This window comes from Mus musculus, chromosome 14, assembly GCF_000001635.26.
Source record: "Mus musculus strain C57BL/6J chromosome 14, GRCm38.p6 C57BL/6J".
Taxonomy (NCBI): Eukaryota; Metazoa; Chordata; class Mammalia; order Rodentia; family Muridae; genus Mus; species Mus musculus.
Genome location: NC_000080.6, coordinates 66,964,835 through 66,983,078, shown reverse-complemented (window position 1 = coordinate 66,983,078; position 18,244 = coordinate 66,964,835). Strand labels below are relative to the sequence as shown.

General features: G+C 46.6%; 1 non-coding gene and 1 pseudogene across 1 annotated transcript; both read right to left on the bottom strand.

Annotated features, from left to right (window-relative positions):
- Positions 1–12,494: 12,494 nt before the first annotated feature.
- Gm24258 lies at positions 12,495–12,627 on the bottom strand. Its single transcript, XR_003951255.1, has one exon. It is a non-coding gene; the product is annotated as a small nucleolar RNA SNORA71 (small nucleolar RNA).
- Positions 12,628–13,013: 386 nt separating this feature from the next.
- Gm9570 (predicted gene 9570) lies at positions 13,014–16,099 on the bottom strand (annotated as a pseudogene).
- Positions 16,100–18,244: the final 2,145 nt, after the last annotated feature.

Here is an 18,244-nt window from a genome sequence, read left to right as displayed (position 1 = left end):
TAAGGAAAACGCAGGCCGGGACTAAAGGGTAGGTAACTAACCACATGGTAGCCATAGAATAGTTTAATGGGTTAAATAAGTTACAAACTAGTAAGGAGAGAGACAAAGCTTATGGCCTAGGCATCTAATAATCACCAATTAGTCTCAGAGTCTTTGGTGATGACAACTAAGGGGCCAGGAGGAAAAAGCAGAGTTAAAAATTAATTTCACATTTCTTCCCTTGAAAACTGTACTGAGCTCATTTGAAGGTTGGGTGGTGGTGTTCGTGTTTTGGAGTCCTTAGTATATCCTGGACCTCAATCCCTGTTCTGCTGTAGAGTGGCAGAGGTTTCCTCTTGCTCTCTAGGCCATCTCCCTCTACTGCTCCTTCCCTTTGCTGTGCAGACTTTAATTTCATGCAGTCCCAGGTTTTAGTTCTTGAGCTTTCTTCCTGTGTACTTGGGGTGCTTTGTTTTGGCAAGTTGTTGCCTGTGCTTTCTGTCACTTCCTAAGCATCTCACGGCTCACAGGAAGGTTTTTGGTATTTTTTTGTTGTTGTTGTTTGTTTGTTTTGGTTTTGGTTTTGGTTTTTCCGAGACAGGGTTTCTCTGTGTAGCCCTGGAACTCACTCTGTAGACCAGGCTGGCCTCGAACTCAGAAATCCGCCTGCCTCTGCCTCTCAAGTACTGGGACCAAAGGCATGCGCCACCACCGCCCGGCAGGTCTCTGGTCTTACAGTATCACTATATTAGAGTAATATTTGTACGCTGTGAAAGGTACAGATTTAGTCTCATTATTTCACAGGAGACTACCCAGCCTTCCTAGCACCATCTGTTGAAGAGTCTACCCCCACCCCCGTTTGTTTTTTTGACACCTTGCTAAAGATTAGGTGGCTGAAGCTAGGTGGGTTGATGTATTTGTTGAGACTTAGGTTTCGGTCTGTTCAGAAGGTTCCGTGGTCTGCTTAGAGAATATGTATGCCATAGCTGTTGGATGGGGCATCTTGTGGATGTTAAGTCCATGTGATCTGTGGTATACTTTAACTGTGAGGTCTTTGCTGACTTTTGCTTGGGATGACTTAGATAGTGATGGGCCTTGGATTTTGAAATACCAATGTGATTTCAGGATGATGGTCGCCTTCTATGCCCACTTGTATATATTTTATGGAATTAGGTGCCCCAGCACTTGGTGTGCGCATATTTATAATTGTTAATTTAGTTATAATTTATAATTGTTCTGATTAATTTTGGTTTGAAGTCTGCATAGTAAGGTGTCAGAAGAGCTAAACACATTCATTTTGGGTTTTCATTTGATAAGCTGACTCCCACCCTATGATGTTCAGTCTAGTGAAGTGGGTTTTGTTTTCGTTTTTGTTTTTGTTTTTTTTTGACACAGCCAGCAGGCGGATCTTGCTTTTCATTCTAGTCAGCATCTGCATCTCTTGACAAGTTGAGCCGTTCACACTTAAGGTTATTGTTGAGACATGTTTACCAATTGCATTGATTTTTTTTCTTGTTTGTTGTTCTGGTTTGGATTTTTGGTTCTCTTCTCTGCCTCTCCCTTTCTTCCTTCCCATTCCCTCCTTTCTTTGCTTTCTCCCCGCTGATATTATGAGTTTGCTGGTTCACTGTGTTAGGCATGATGTATTCCTAACCTAGCTCTTCTGTGCTATTTGTTCACTTCAAGAAACTGCTGCTTTTCCTGTTTTCGGTGTGTATTGTTCCGTTAAGTATCTTCTGAAGTGTGGTCCTGGTGGCCATGAACTGTCGTAGCTGGTGCTTGCCTTGACCATGCCCGTATTTTTCTGACAGTTAAAAGGTGGCTGTCCTCTGAAGCAGGGCAGGCACAGTGTCCATCTCGTGGAGTTATAATCGGTAGCTTGGATGGGTACTACATGGGTATTAACCCTTGGTTGAGAGTGACTTTTAAGGCTTGAACCGTTGTTCATGCTTTCCTGGTTTTTATAGTTGTTCATTGGAAATCTGATGTTACGTTTTCTTTTGTCAGGAACTTGATGTTTTGTTCTTCCAGCTTTTAATATTGTTGGAGCAGGCTTCTGGGCCCTTGGAAATTGGACACTGCCAGTTAGTTGCTCAGGGAGGGGAAGGAAGTCGAGGTCACCTGTTCTTATCTTTCCTGTTGTTTATAGTGGTGCTGAGCCTTTAGTGGACTGGCATCTGATGGTTGTCAGAGCTGTCTTTACTTTAGTAGCTAGCTTCCCTTCTTACGATCCTGACAAAAACCCTCCAGATCCTACGTACTGGGGTTCCTAATGTCACAGCTGGAGGGTTCTTTGAAGTTTCTTAGAGCTAGAGGATGCCCAGAATGTTGTGATGTATACAAGTGGAAGACCCGACTTCCTATATCCAAACTTCTTAAATATTGGCCTTCTTGCTGGAGGGGTCAGCTGGAGTTTTCCAAGTTGTCAGGCTCCACAGGTTGATTCTGCTGGCTTTGAGCTCAGGCTGTCAGATCCCAAGTTGTTCTCGGTTGATGGAGCCTGCTCCCAGGCACTAAGATCAAGGGCACCTCTTCCCCTTCACTGTCTGAGCTGACCCTCCAGCCACCTGCACGTGTTGACTTGTCCATATTTGGCCCTACATTCTCTCCTCACCTGCCTCCCAGGCCCGCTTCACCCATCCCCTCTGGCAGGACAGACCCACCTCCCTGGCCTGCGGGTGTTCCTTGTTTCCAACCCCCAGGGCAACTCGGTTTTACACGGTCGGCTCCCATAAAATGGGATTCCTCTTCACTTGTAGACCCATTGGCCAAAGGAATCACCGCCTCAACAAAACTCCCAGCAGGACCTGACAGTCCATTGCCAGCCTCTTCTCCCCTGCCAGGGAGCCATGTCTGGAGGTGTGCTTGCCTTGGCCTCCTTCTTTTTGGCTCACTCATCTCTTCCTCTTCACTGCTCAGCTGTTCTGGCACTGCCTTTGTAATTTTTTTCCCCAAAGTTTCACCTTCCTTGGGAATAGTCTGTTTTTATTCATTGTAATTCTTTACTGTGGAAGCAGCATCCAGTCTACTGTTTTACCCAGGTATTTCATGTTTTTATTATTATACTTACCTGTGTGGTTGACGGGTGTGTGTGTGTGTGTGTGTGTGTGTGTCAGAGTCCTTCCACCAGGCGAGTCTCAGAACTCAGGTTGTCAGGCTTGGTGACAAGTCCCTCTCCCTGCTGAGCCATCTCAGTGGCCCATGTGGGTGGTTTCTGATCCAGATTAAAGAAATTCCATCAAGCCGGGTGTGGTGGCACCCACCTTTAATCCCGCACTTGGGAGGCAGAGGCAGGTGGATTTCTGAGTTCGAGGCCAGCCTGGTCTACAGAGTGAGTTCCAGGACAGCCAGGACTACACAGAGAAACCCTGTCTCAAAAAAAACAACAACAAAAAAACAAAATAAAGAAATTCCATCTGTGAAGATTTTATTTATTGGTTTTTATTTTATGTGTTCATACACAATGTGCATGCAGTACCTGTGGAGCCCAGAAGGGGGTTCAGATCCCCTGGAACTGGAGTTACAGTTGTCAGCTGCCATGTGGGTGCTGAGAATCAAACCTGGGTCCTCAATGGAAGAACAGTCACTGTTCTTAATCACTGAGCTGCCTCTCCAGCCCTAAGATCCATCAGTGAAATCCAGGAAAATACTGCTCAATCCCTAACACCCTTGAAGATGAGACATTGTTTGTCTCACCATTGTGGTGAAGGGGAATGTGCGGGTTGTCTGGTAGATGCTCAGTGCCCACTTGGGTATTGTTGCCAATGTGTTGCAGAGACTGTGAGTATGCTGATAGCTCTTGGAGACCTTGTGTACAGTTCCTCTGAGTAGCCACTCATGATAGTTCTGGGTCATGCAGTAATTCTGTTTAACTTTCTCCTTATTGTGGGTCTACTGCTTGACTTTTTCCTAGGTGTGTGTGTGTGTGTGTGTGTGTGTGTGTGTGTGTACGTGTGTGTGTGTGTGTGTGTGTGTGTGTGTGTGTGTGTACGTGTGTGTACACAACTTGAGGGAATTAGTTCTCTCCTTCTACCATGTGGGTTCTAGGAATTGAATTTGGGCCATAGGCTGGCAGCAGGTACCTTTACCTGCTAAGCCATCTTTCTAGACAAGATGGGTTTTTAATAAAGCGAGTGAAAATGTAAATGGTTCTAACTTCAGACAGCAGGAGTTCCATGGTGAAGCTAAGTATAATTTTGTAACATAAATCATTGGATTTCGAGGCGTGTTTCCAGTTTCCATGCTGTTCTTTCTGTCTCCCTCCCTGATTCCCCCTTCCTTCCCTCATCCTATTTCTTTCTCACCCTCTTTGCAGAATAACCTGTTGTATTATATCAAAAACGAGTATAGCATTTTATACATAAATAGAGATATATATGGCTCAGGATAGAGTGTGTACCTAGCATGCTTAAGGCCAGATTTGATTCCCAGTTGTACTAGGGAGAAGAAGAACAGATTAAGATAGAAAAGAAAGAGGGGGGAAAAGATTAAAAGGTATTTCTTGGAAGGGGAAACAAAAAAATATGAGAAATGAGAACAAATACTGATTGCTCAGTATGAGTCTTACAAACACTCAGCACCCTCAGCAGGCTTCTAGGTAGCGCCAGGGAATGGGCTCTGCATACCTTCGGGCACTTGGGTTCTTGAACTGCTGTTTGAAGCCACTGCCTGAGTTCCTGCTACTGCTGGAGCTGAGCAGTAAAGACTGATGGATGGGAAGTTGTCCTGGGTGATAGGATAAGATAGCCAAGTAGACAGATGTCCCAGTCTGAATAGCGCCTCACTCTGCTACCTGGAATTGGGTGTTCGGCCCTTCTGGGCTGGATCTCCAGTGAGACTGGAAGCTTCAATTTTGATATTTCAGAATTCCTTTTTTTTTTTTTTTTAAGATTATTCTGGGTTGAACCTAAAGCCTCCTGCTTGCTTGGCAAACATCGACTCCTGCGTTTTACAGAGCCCTGTTAGGGATGCTTCACCATAAAAGAGTTAAAACAAAATGTCCAGGTTCACTTGGTACTTTGTCTCAGGAAAATTAAACCACAGAATCCACAGGCTTTTATCCATAACTCCTGCATTCAGGAGGTGTCTGTCTCTCTGCCTGCCTGCCTGCCTGCCTGCCTGCCTGCCTGCCTGCCTGCCTGATCGATCGATCGATCGATCGATCGCTCTATCTATCTATCTATCTATCTATCTATCTATCTATCTATCTATCTATCTATCTATCTATCTCTATTCCATCCATTATCTCTGTTTCTGTATCCAGAGGATTTAACTTGGGGTCTTGCATCTTATGCGGGGACTCCTAAGTGTGTGTACACAACTAGGAAAAATCATATCCCCTGCTGGATTGTAGTTATTTGTTTGTTTGTCTTTTAGAAAGGGTCTCTCCATGTAACTCAGGTTGGTCTTAAACTTGATCTGTTGCCCATGTTGGTCTGAACTCCAGATCCACCTGCCTAAATCTGAATACTGTAATTACAGGCCTGGGGCACCACACTTAGCTAGGATCCCAGCATTATTAGCTCACTGATGCTGGGCTGCATTCAGGTAGGACCACAGTAGGAAACGCTGGTTCTGGCTGGTTCCAGCACTCATATCTATGCCCACAGCGGGGCCGGGAGGCACAAAGTTGCCTGCTTGGTTTGGTGGCATGTTAACCTCACTGAGTCACTGCAGTGCTGAGAATGTCTTGTTTAAGTCAGTGCCTTGACTCAGCCTTGCCACATGTAAATCAAGGGTAAGGACATTGGCTGTTTATCTTTCCGTAGGGCAGGTGCAGCCTAAAATAGTCCCTCCCAAGTCGAAGCAGTTGGTGGCTGGGTGTGACCATCATTTCTGAGAAGTGTAATGGGTTCACTTCCCCACCCTAGCCCTGGGCACTGTGGAATTGGCGGGAAGGATTGGGAAGCAGCCTGGCAGGGGACCTGGCACCTTCAAAGGGAGTGGAGCAGGAGTGCTTCCTGGAGAGACTTCCTGCCATGGAACTTCCCCAAGAGCAGTGTGTGTCTGCAGTGAACTGGCAGAAACATGGCCAAGTGTTGCTTCACTTGGGGCTGAACATGCAGTAAGTTCCCTGCTTGGTGGAAGGGCAGGATGGAGCCGCCAGTGTGACGCTGTCTGCCTTCTAAACCAAGGGGCAGCAAAACCCTTCTAGATCAGGCCCCGCCTTCATTTCTTCTTCTCATGGGCCTGGCTTTGGTGAAAAGACACCTTTCCCTGGAGATCCTGTGTCTCCTTAAAGCTTTACCCAGTGCAATGCCAAGCAGGCTTTGATAGTGTTTCTTAGCTCCCAAGGAATCAGGCTGCACTGGGTGAAAAAAAAAAAAAAAAAAATGACAGTGGTGTGTCCCCCAGCCCCGCCACACACCATGTGCCCAGGCTGCTATGTTTGTATTTCTTTGTCTTAAGATCGCACTAAGGGGCACCCCGCCCCCACCCAGTGAATCGTTTCCATCTCAGTTCCTCCCTTACACCCCCCAGGCATGTCTGTGAGCTATAGAGCATCCAGTCAACCCATACATTTACGTCTCCCGAGAGAGCCACCAATGTCCCAAGTTTATGACTCTTACCTGAAGACTCTTCTCTGGCTGCAGAGGTACTGTGTACTTGGGGGATTTACTCTCCTGAAATACCCCGAGCAACCCAGAACTTAGGGCAGTAGTGATGGTAGGTGATATTAATTCTCTAGTTCTGTTACCTTTTCCAGTTTGCCTGGCAAACTCCAACCCTTCCTAGGGTTCAGGCCCCTGCTCTGCAAGGTTCACACATCATTGTAAGAGGCAGAAAAGGATCAAGATTCTAGGCAGAAGATATAACTAATTAGAGCTGATTAGACAGAAGGGTCAGTTTTAACAAATATTGTCATCTTTTCAATCCGCCAAGCCCCATCCCCAAGTCTTGCTGCTGCTCAGTCCAGATAGGAGCTCTGCTGAGGAAGACCAGTGAGATCTGTCCTGGCTGTGAGTACCATCCTTAGCTGAAGCCACCAGCACTCACCCACAGGACCTCCCAGCCATCAGCCATCAGTCATCAGCCGCCTTCAGCTTCCCAGACACACTGTCAGCCTCTTGTTGCCAAGGTTTCATAGCTGCACAAGCCCCTAGCTCCCGTATCCACCAGGTTAAGCAAGCCACTGGGCCACCCAAGACTGCATCCCAATGATGCCTAGAAGTGGGGTAAGAAGGTGTGCAGATGGGAAGGGATCCTCAGGTTGATGGAGAACCCAACCATCTCATCACAGGAAATACACTGGTTGTGGTGTCCCTGTGGGGCTGGGGATGTAACACAGTGTAGACCTTGCTTAGTATGGAGGAGGCCACGGGCTCCATCCTCAGCACTGGGGGTGGGGTAATGTTGATATCCCTCCCCCTCGTTCACAGAGCCTGTTTACAGAAGAGCTGTGCTTGAAGTTCAAAAGGAGACATCCTGTTTCTGTCCTGTCTCGGCTACTGTCTGTAGTTTATCTATGATACCACTTGGAGTGGATTTTCCCACAGTGACCCATTCTCCAGTGCCTGCTGGGCCACTGTGACTGAAATCAGTTCTGTACTACACTGAGGTGACACAGATCCTAGTATCTGTCCCCAGCTTCAAAGCTCAGTGTCACCTTCTGACCGACTGGTCACAAGTCAGAGGTTCCCAGAGAAGCCTCCATTCCCCCCATCTTCTCCCCCACCCCCTCCCTGCTCTGCTGCTCTTGGGCTTAGACCCAGGATCCTGAGCACGAAAAGCACGCACTATTAAGGTATGCTCCCAGCCTCAGATGCCCATTTATTATAAAGGCCTAATGGCAAGACCCATCATCCCAGGTACTTCGGAGGTTGAAACAAGAGTTCAAGGGCACTCTGAATTATAGAATGAGTTCAAGGCTAGCCTGGAAAATGTATACCTGCTTTCAAAGACAAAGGATGGTGGGTTGGATGAGACGGCTTAGACAGTGGTTCTCAACCCGTGGGTCATGACCCCTCTGAGGTCACATATCAGATCTCCTGCATCTCAGATATTTACATTGTAACTCACTACCGTAGCAAAATTATTGTTGTGAAAGCAACAAAATAATTTTATGGTTGGGTGGGTCACCGCAACATTAAAGAACTGTATTAAAGGGTTGCTGTGTTAGGAAGGTTGAGAGCCACTGGCTTCGCAGGAAAGATACCTGCCGGCCAACATGAGTTTGGTCCATAAGTTTGAAGGAGAGAACCAACTCTCACAGGTTGTCTTCTGATGGCCACTAGTGTGTTTGTCCGTACACAATGGGAGATTACTTTTCAAAAGGTCTAGGAATTATCAGTTCAGTAATAAGGTGATTGCTTAGCATGTGAGGGGCGTGGCATTGCCTCTGGAGTTCCTCCCTGCTGGCACCCCATGTGCTCATCTGTTTCAACCCCTCCTTTGGGGAGACTCATTCCCTGGGCTTGACTCATGAGCTTCTTGATCCCTGGAAGTTGACTCAGACTGCCTGCCTCTACCTCCCTAGTCGTGGGTGGGGCCGGACCTTCCAGTCTTCTGGTAACCCTTTGGATTCCGGGACCCAGCTCCATACACCCAGGAGTCACCTCATTAGCATACACTGGGGCTGAAAGGGCTTATTACAGATAATTTAGGGAATTCCAAGCATCTTATGAGCTCTGCACTGGGAATGGGGTGATGTATGTGTCATTATAAACCACAGTGTCACAAGGTGATTCCTCAAGGTTCCTGAGGAAGAAAAGAAAATAACAGCTGTCACTGAAGCGTCCCTCTGAGATCCATCACTGCCCCATACTTGGCCTGAGGTCCGACACTTTACAAGTAGCTGTGCATTTTGTCTCTATGCAAACACACTTTTACCCTCTTGTGGTGAGGAGGGGCTTTGGCATCCACACTAGAGTCCTCTGGATTCCTGCTTCTCTAGGACTTGGCAAGTGGCTTGGATAGAGACACTTAGTCTAGGTGAAAGAAGACAGCTATCATGATGGCTTCCCTGGAGTGGAGTGACGTGGGACGTGCTTCCTCCGCACCCACCGCCACCAGGAGTGGTGCTATTGTGGTTGTTGGGTGGGAGTATGGGAAAGACATGGGAGAGACAGCAAGGTGTGGCTCAGGGCTGCAGACAGGTCAGAGGCCATGTCGGTATCTTTCTCTGTCTCTGAGGTTTCGTTGCTAGAATTAAAGGTGCACACCCACTTTCTTTCCTGCCTCTCCTCTTCTCCTTGTTTTAGTTTTTTTTGGAACAACGTCTCACTATATATAGCTCAGACTAGCCTAGAACTTGTGATCCTCCTGCCTCAGCTTCCAGAGTGTAGGGATCATAGGATTTCTCCAGCATGCCCATGATGGCTCTTTTTAAAGAAAATAGCCATCTGGCTAGGCATTGGTGGCACATACCTTTAGTCCCAGCACTCAGGAGGCAGAGGCAGGTAAATCTCTGGTTCTAGGCAAGCCTGGCCTACACAGTGAGATCTAGGGCAGCCAGAGCTACACAGAGAAGTGCTGTTTAGAAAAGAAAAACAAAAACAAGACAGCCATCTGTCATCATACCAAGTTAAATACATCAGGATGGAGCAGTGATTGATGGAAAGGTTCTGGTATATGACCGGTGATCGGGCTCTTCTGCCAGGGTTGTGTGATGTGAAAGCTTATACTAGGTAGGCAAGTTTACCCACGGCCCTCTCAGCAATGAGGAAGCTGAAGAAGGAGGATCTGGATTTGGATCTGTCTCACTATACAGTGAGACCTCTGATGATGCTCAAGAGCCAACCAACAGTCAGCAGACCAGCAGCTGATGGTGACATCACTGCTTCACGGCTGTCTGGCATGCTGTGAGTGGGCCTCACGTGTCCCTGAGGAAGGAATTCCTCAGCCACACCTCCTCAGCTTGCTGTTTGTTTACTCAACCAGGGATGGCAGGGCCTGGCCTCTCATGGGACAGCAGCTGAGGCAAAGGTGACAAACCCAAGTACCTGATTTCCTCAGATACAGACAGACCAGTCTCTTCCCTGACTCAGCAGCCTGGTGTAGGAGCCTGGCCCTCTGGATGACAGGTATAGAGCTGTTGAGGTTGTACCAAAGTGTGGGTTCACTCCTTCATTCATTCAGTTTAGACCACTAATTTTACTTTATTATTATTATTATTAACCACAAGAAGAGTATGATGTAATAGAACCTAAGTTTGATGGTCCTGAGGGGAGGAGAAAGCTCTTGTTCTGAGTGGGTGTGCATGCAGCCCAAGGCAGGTGGGATTGCAGAGTGGGGTGTGTTTCACCAGCTAAAGAATGTCCCCTGCTGCTCAACTATTCTATATGCTTGCCTGACTTCCATACAAGCCTGATTTTCTTTAAGACTATTTCTTATTTTTAATTAGGGGTGGTGTGTGTGTGTGTTTATGTGTGCGCATGTGACTACAGTACCAGTAGAGGCCAGGAGAGGGCGATGTATCCCCTATAACTGTAATTACAGGCAATTGTGAGCTGATGGGTCCTCTGAGCCAGTTCTCTCTAAACCTCTTCATGATCTGTTCCCTTTTCCTTCTCTGAGCCCCTCCCTGTGTATGTGAGGTACACACCTTATTAAACTTCTGTTTGCTTTACTATCAGTCTGATAGTTGTTACAAAGCTCTGCCCATCTAAAAACTGAAAGGTCAAGAGAATATGTTTTCTTCTGCAGTTCTTCATCCCTCTACATTGTACACTTAAACATGCTTTACTGTCACGTATACTTATTTCACTATGTTTTTGTTTTTATAATAGACAGTAAATGTACAAAATAATGAGTTCTATTGTGATACATCATCCTTGCATGTATATAACTGACTTTGATGATACCCTCCCTCATCCTCCCTCATCCTCCCCATCCTCCCCATCCTCCCTCATCCTCCCCATCCTCCCTCATCCTCCCTCATCCTCCCCATCCTCCCCATCCTCCCCATCCTCCCTCATCCTCCCTCATCCTCCCTCATCCTCCCTCATCCTCCCTCATCCTCCCCATCCTCCCTCATCCTCCCTCATCCTTCCTCATCCTCCCTCATCCTCCCCATCCTCCCTCATCCTCCCCATCCTCCCTCATCCTCCCTCATCCTCCCTCATCCTCCCCATCCTCCCTCATCCTCCCCATCCTCCCTCATCCTCCCTCATCCTCCCTCATCCTCCCCATCCTCCCTCATCCTCCCTCATCCTCCCTCATCCTCCCCATCCTCCCTCATCCTCCCCATCCTCCCTCATCCTCCCCATCCTCCCTCATCCTCCCTCATCCTCCCTCATCCTCCCCATCCTCCCTCATCCTCCCTCATCCTCCCTCATCCTCCTCATCTACAGCAGATCCCCATCCTCCTCTCCTGCGGCAGTGTCCTCCCCGTCCTCCTCTCCTGCAGCAGTGTCCTCCCCATCCTCCTCTCCTGCAGCAGTGTCCTCCCCATCCTCCTGTCCTGCAGCAGTGTTCCTCCCCATCCTCCTGTCCTGCAGCAGTGTTCCTCCTAGTCCTCCTCTCCTGCAGCAGTGCTCCTCCTGCTTTCATCCTTCCCCTCCCAGATAATGCATGTCAGAGAAAGCATCACACTTCATTTCTCCTTTTATTTATTTCATGTGAGAGAGTCTCACTATATAATCTCGGCTGACCTGGAACTCACTATGTAGACTAGGCTGGCCTGAGGTTCACAGATATCCACCTCCTTCTCTCTTCTAAATACTGGGATTAAAGGTGCGTGCCACTATACCCGGCAGCACGCGTCTTTCTGAATCTGGCTAATCTTGTTTAACTTGATGTTTTCCAGGTCCATCCACATTTCCTGCCATTTTCCCGAAGTCAGATGTTGAGATTTCACTCCCAAGTCTGTGTGAGTGTGAGTGAGTGTGTGTGTGTGTGACATTTTCCTATTACATTCTCTAGGCTGACTGGCTGAGCCCATTCATCTTAACTGTTAGGCTGCTGCGGAGATCTACATGGCTGTCTACACCTGCATAGGAAGCTGCTTGGAGTCCTTTGGGTGTATCCCCAGGAGTGTCAGGTGTGGGTCATATGGTGGATCTGTTTCTAGTTCTATAAAGAACTTTCATACAGGCTTCTATAGTGGCCAGACTGACTTATCCTTCAGCATTGTATATTCTGTCTATCCTACCCTTGAAAAAATTATTATTATTATTTTGTTGTTGTTGTTGTTATTGTTTTATGTATAAGGTTTACTGCACAGTTGTTGAGGAGGTAGCAGAAAAGTCACCAACAAATTGAGCAGAGAATCTCTTGTCACTGTAGCTCTAGGTACAGCAGATGGACCCAGAGCCAGGACGCGGCTTCTGGAGTGCTGGTGTCAAGACTTTGCACACTCCCATCCCCCTGAACCAATCACCACACAGAGTAAAAAGCTGTCCCATGGTGCTCTGAGTGGGCAGCATTTCCAGTGTCACCTTGTGTGGTGGTCTTACTGTCCATCACCTGGCTCTCTGGGGTCCATAGACATCTTCCCTAGGCCTCTGAGGTAGAAGGGTCCCAGTGAGGCTGGTGTCAGCAGCTGATATACAAAGAAGGCTGTAAGAAGGAAGACATGTTAGAAGCACCAGAGTTTGGCAAGGACAGAAGCAACCTTCCAAACACATGGAAAAACTTCAACATCCTCTCCATGTAGTTAGTACCAATGACAGGGGACATGGCAGCCCACAGTCACTCTCGAATACAGGGGCTTATTTTGTTCTGTGAAAGTTACTCTGACTGGGTTGAGCCAGAACCTTGTAGTTTGAGTTTGCTTCTCTCTGTGAGAGGTTGGGGTTGAGGCAACCACAGACACTGAAATGAGGAACGGCAAAGGACTGAGCTTATTCGGGAAGCAGAGTATAGGGAAAAAAAGCAAAAGAATGCAGTTGAGTGTTAAGTTATGGAGGGAGAGTGTATACTGACTGCAGTGCAGAATTTCATAGGGCCAACAGAGTAGCAGTCTGTATTGTTCACTTACACAGGCCAAGTGGAATTTGCAATTACCAGTTGCATTAAATGCACCAAATAAAGCTCCTAAATTGACACTATAAGGCGGGTGCCACCTTAAGTTTTCCGGGCTGCAACGGTGCATAATTTTAAAATGGTTTCTTAAATTTATTTATTTATTTATTTACACATAACACAAGGAATGTGTTAAAACTGGTGTAATAGCTCAATAGGATAAGTACTCCAGATTTTGGGAGAGATGAAGAGGAAGATACTCAGAACCCTTCACAAGAACCTCCCCAACTTGACCATGGCGGATTAATGATGTGCTTTGTGGACGTGGTTAGTCAGTGACACCAGCTTGACAGGTCTTTCTTTGTGCGCTAAATCCCATTGAGTTATCTGGTCCTCTTGGCTGATGAAGAACCATTAGATGTGGAGCACTGGCGTCTTTCAGGGTGATGTTCTTAAAGCGATGACCAGCCGGTCAGGTCGGTCAGGTGGAGGAGCTACAACAGCTTTGGGGCCTTCACAGACTCGCCAGACATTACAGGCACTGCACTTTCCAGTGCGCCAATTAAAGCTCATTGAGAACTCATCTCCTGCCTGTAGCTCAGTGCCATCCTGAACTTCTTTCTCATGGACAAAGAGCTTCTTGCTATCTCCTACTTCATAGTTAATAAAGCCAAACTGATCTTCCACACAGTGGCCTTATGAAGGGGTGTGATGTTGTTTGTGCATTTTGGCCAGGTACACACAACTGGAACTTGACACTCTCCCCTTTCTGTAGGCAATCCCTTTTGTTGGCCATCCCAACTGTGCCAAAAGGATACACTTCACCTTTCATATCCCCCTCCTCCACAGTCTCGGTCAGTCCTTGGTACTCAATCTGCGTTGGATCAACACCTCTCAGAGGACGAATGGCTTTACCAGAGTAGATGGTGGGATTGGCTTCCTCAGTAATGCCATTCACGGAGTGAGGTTTGTTTACTTTCAGCACTGACTTTCTTGCCTTTGGACAAGCTGTATTCAGCCACGTCTCCCAGTTCAAGGCAATCAACAGCACCAGAGAACTCACTATAATGGAAGAACATTTCCTTATTGTGATTAACTGTTTCAAAAAATCCAAAATTATCTTTCAGAGATGCCACATAACCCGAGAGCCGTTTGGAGTTAGAATTATGACCTAACAGTCTCACACAAGTTGCAACTGCTGTCCAGGCCTCTGTTTGTCACTAATCCTAAATTCAACCTTCTCTCCTATTTGAGGAGAAGTAGGGCCTTCCACATCCTGGGCTTGACAAGCAATGGTCAGTTCCACCCCACAGTCGTCATCTTCTGCCTCCTTGTCTTTGCCTCTATTTGGGCTTGTAGTTTTAGGATTGGAAAACGTGGCTTCTTTTCCTACGGTGCCCAGAAAACGACGATCTGAATGGGAAGGGACTAAAACCGTGCCCTTGGGAAGTTTTTTAAAAAAGATTTATTTATTTATTTATTTTTATGTATATGAGTACACTGTAGCTGTACAGATGGTTGTGAGCCTTCATGTGATTGTTGGGAATTGTATTTAGGACCTCTGCTCACTCCAGTCCCTGCTTGCTCAGGCCCAAAGATTTATCTATTATTATACATAAGTACACTGTAGCTGTCTTCAGACACACCAGAAGAGGGTGTCAGATCTCATTATGGGTGGTTGTGAGTCACCATGTGGTTGCTGGGATTTGAACTCAGGACCTTCAGAAGAGCAGTCGGTGCTCTTAACCACTGAGCCATCTCTCCAGCCCCCTTGGGAAGTTTCTTAATCCTGACAGCATGATTTCTTTGGGCAGAGAGCATATTCGGAACCACAGTGAACTCTGCTTCATCTGCAGTGTGGAGCTGGTTCCCGTCTAGAATGTCACTGAAGTGGAAGAACACACGAGCATCACGATCCACACACTTGATGAAACCAAAACCATCTCTCACAGCAGCAATCACACCCATCTCTCTGGCTTCATTAGTGACCTGAAATGGATTTGATAGAGCCTCTAGGTTGGTTGCTCATACTAATTTGTCATGTCAGTCTGTTGGAAAGTTAAACCTAACATGGTCACCTTCCAGCAGGGTCACTTTGGATTTTGTGTCTTTGTCTCCAAAGGGAAGTTCTTTAGGACTCACAAAGTCAACTTTGATTCGTCCTGGCTATGGGTCATTCTGGTTTTCACTGAGTACTTTTGGAATAACTTTGGTTACAGTTCCTTCAAAATGTTCAATGCTGATATCTTCGAAAATGACTGTTCCTTGAGGCATAATAGTCTGACATCTGTTGCAACTTCTTTACCATTTCTGTCCTTGATTGTGAATTCCATGTCATCTCCAGGCTGCAGGGTTTCTAGGTCACCTTTAGATTCACTATAGTGAAAGAGTATCTCTTTTACAACATCACCTCTTTCGATAAAGCCAAACACCTCCTCATGGCACACACTACTCCTTGGCAGCGAGCTTGTTTCTTTTTCAACAGCATAATGTGACGAGCACTTACAGCATCTGTGTGTTTATTGTTATTGATTACAAAGTTAATTTTATCTCCAGTTTCCAGCTGAACATTCCCTTCCACATCTTCAGAGGTGTAAGTCAGATAAAATACGTCCCCATTACGTTGGTACCATACACTCCCTGTTGGACTCTAACTTGGGGCAGCTGGAGATTTACTCTAAGTTGTGAGGAACAGCACACACAACGTGTCCGTTCATTCGTTCTTCAGGATGTATTTTTGTTTTGTTTTTGTTTTTATCTTCACCAACTTAATAGCAATAGGTTTCCCAGTCCTCTGGTCAGATGATACTTCAAATTCAACATCATCTACTTTTAAGTCCTGGAGGTTGCCATTATATTGTGAAGAAAAGTCTAGTCTCGTTCTGAGCACTGAATAAATCCATAAGAGGTCAACAGTTTCTCAGTTACCCCAGTTTCCCAAAGTGCTGCTGAAGTGACATGGCGGGGTGGGTACCCATTGTGTCCACTGTTGCGGAGAAGGTTTGGATCTGAGCTCACCTGGCAGTGATAATCAAATATTGCACTTTCAGTAGTATTTGCTGACTATTTTTTTTTTTCAGCACAAGTTCCAATGGATGAAAGTTGCTAGTATTTAAAGAGAAAGAGAGAGGTAGGGGGAGGAAATGATCTACCAAGCTATTAAAGAATACAACTGCTGTTGCACTGGGCAATCTTACACAGTACAGCACTGAAGAAAAGAAAGACTACTAGCAGCGTTGGGAAGTACACAAACTTCTTGTTTCAGGTTAAGTGTTGGTGTCAACTCATGTACTCTTCTTTGGTGTTGTTGTGGGGTTGTTCCTTGCCTGATCTGAACTTGAAGCAGCAGTTTCAGATGGTAAAGTCTGTTCTGTTACACTTCAGACCCAACAGCTCAGCATCCCCAATTGTTTTCATTTATTTTATAAACGTTTTTTTTTTTTTTTTTAAGTAGATACATAGCCAAATGAGATACGTGAGCAGGAAAGATTGGCAGCACCAATCTAGGTCACTAAGGAAATTCAGCATAGCTACATAGTGTGACTCCATTATATACTTGGTATGGTGGCTGCAGTTAACACTGAGGACAGTGTGAATGCAAATGCAGAACAAATAAAACCCTCGAATACGCTGCACGCCACTGGCAGGGACACACAGGGCGCGCCTACTTTGAGAGGCAGCTTGACAGTGAAAACTTGAGCTCATTCCACTGTGTGGCATAGCCACGGTCGCCCCAGCCCTGTCGCCGTGAGACATGAAGACGTGCTCACTCAGGGAGGCAGCACCGAGGCCTAACAACCAGGAACAGGGGAGGCAGACTTCAGCAGTAACCAGAGTACTAGAATCCTGGCCAAAATCCCGGCTGGGGCTCTGGATGTCTCACCAAGATAAGGTCTGGTCTCCTGCTTCAGAGGACCAATCGGAAAAAGCAGCAGCTAAGGAGAAGGAGGTCTTATTCTCAGGGAGGCTGCACTGGGAGACAGGTTCTAGAGACCTAGTGATGTCTTTGGGGTATCCACTATAGCTGCGGGCTTTTGGAGGTCAGAACATGGGTAAGAGGGGATTGGAGAGCTTGGCTCTGATTACCACCTGGAATGGATGGGGTGAGTGTTTGTTGGCACCAAAGGCATCACCACTGCTTGGTGGGTGGTTCTGATTTCCATCACAAGTTTCTCTGTCAGACCTATAATCCTAGAATTCAGATGAAAGCAACACAGAGAGAAGCCTAGGAAAGTAGAACGAAGCGCACCGTCAGTGATAGGGTCGTCCACTTACAACACATAGATTCACTGGTTATGAGGAAAAAACAAGAGTTGAGCGTGACGCCATTGCACACCTGCAGTGGCTTAGAAATAGTGTCAAGTGTGGATGAGAATGGAGAGCAAAAGATACACACCATATGTTTGCATTCCACACAAATGCATGACTGTGTGGGGATAGAGCAGACAGGAGACCCACAGCAAGTGAGAGAGAAAAGATGTCTGAAGGGCGCAGAAGTTGAATTCATTGTTTGGACTGTGTTGATTGTTTCATAGGTATGTGGGTATGTGCATGCATTCAAACTCATCAAAATGTCCACTTATTCTTTTTTCTTCTTTTATTGTTCCAGTCCAGGGGGTTGAACCTAGGGCATCATGGGTGCCAGCCTGGCACTCTACCACTGAGCTGCAGTCCCCAGCTCCAATTATATGCAGCTTATTATACACTAATGAAGCCAAAATTAAAAATAAAATTTGAGTAGATGTGCATACAAAGCTTCACTTGATAAGGAAATGAAAACTATTGGGTCATGTGGGGGGCATAAAGTCGGGAATGACAAGGGGAGGCTGGGGTGCTGCAGCCAGGGAAGGCTGGGGTGCAGAAGCCAGGGAAGGCTGGGGTGTGTATGGCTCCTGTGGAAGGAGGGATGCCTGCACAAGTTAATAGGCCAGAGAAAGCCTGGGATGGAACAGAGCAGCCAGGAAGTAATTCCCTGGGTAGACCTTTGAAGGCATATCCTTGGCCCTTCCTGTCCCTCTGCTTCCTGTCTCCCCTGAGTTGAGCAGTTTTCCTCGGCTGTGACGTTTCTGTCTTGCCAGAGGCCTAAAAGCAATGGAGCTAGATGGCTGTGGTTGATCCAGCTGAGAATTCTTCAACAAAATTGACTCACTGATGAAGTTGCAGCCATCAGTTGCCAAGCTGTCCCTTAACACATGAGACTTTGAGGATAAGTTTTGTACTTAAACTATAACAGTCCCTCTACTGGTTAGTCTTGGTTGTCAACTTGTTGGGATTTAAAATCACCTAGGTGAGAGAGATCACTGGGTGTGTCTGTGTGAAAGTTTCTGCATTGGGTTAACTGAGATGGGAAAACCCACCCTAA